We start from the raw sequence: 1,065 nt of genomic DNA on the forward strand, positions 1-1,065 counted from the left end.
AGAATGTATAGCCCAGGTCTTCGAGGAGGTAAAGTGACTTGCCCAAGGCCCAACAACCAGCCATTCAGCAGGCTTGCACCCAAGACCCATCCACAGACCCCTGAACCCAACCCACGGTTGTTGAATGTGAGGAGACCCTCAGCCCCGCCTCATGCCGCCCACCCAGCCCAGGGTTCCTCTGCTCCCTACAGGTTCTCTCTCTCCTCCCTCCCCTCCCTTCTCCTTCGTCGTGCCCCTCACTCTCAGCCAGTGCCATTCCCCAGCCACGGGGCTGCTTGCTGTCATCTCCCATGGGTCCCATGGGGGCAAGAGCAACCAGCTTGGGGGAACCACCATTTCTGTGGTGTCTAAAGAACTCGAGCATTGTCATCAGATGACCTGCATCTGGAGGGGCTTGGCCATTCGTCTGGGTGATCCAGAGCAGGTCACTTACCCCCTGGCTCAGTTTGCTCACCTGTAAACTGGGAGTGATCTACCACCCATTCAGCAGGTTATCACGAGTGTTAGATCAGATCGCGGATGGAAAGATTTAGGATGGAGCCCAGCCCCCCAGATATGATGGGACCTTTGTGAATACTTCCTCCACAAAAATGTGTAGAAAATGATAATAATTGTGTTGCTATTAAAAAAAAACTTTATTAATTTATATATTGAAACATTTTCCTTGACCTTGAAGTTCGGTTTTTTAACCTTCTGATTTCAAAAAAAATTAAAACATTTTTATGGGCCCCTGTTTCATGAGACTGGGGGCCCGTGTCTGCCAAGCTGACCGTGGAAGGCGACCCTGCCTGGCACAGTGTGTGCTGGGAGTTAGGGACAAACCCCCCACAGAAAGGGCCAGCGGACTAGTCTGGTTCCCGTGTTTGAGCTGTGGGCCCACAGCTCTCACTCATCATGAGGAGGGGGCCAGAACCCCTCTTGCAGTCAGACTGTGGGATCGTCAGGCACTTGCTTCTCACGGTCACCCTGGACACAGCTTCATCTCCCACCTGGGCTGTGTCACTGCACCTGGGCAGCACAGGCCAATGTTAGCAAGGGTGGCTGTGTGTCCTGCCAGGTATCCAT

Source organism: Mustela nivalis, assembly GCF_964662115.1.
Source record: "Mustela nivalis genome assembly, chromosome: 1".
Classification (NCBI taxonomy): domain Eukaryota; kingdom Metazoa; phylum Chordata; class Mammalia; order Carnivora; family Mustelidae; genus Mustela; species Mustela nivalis.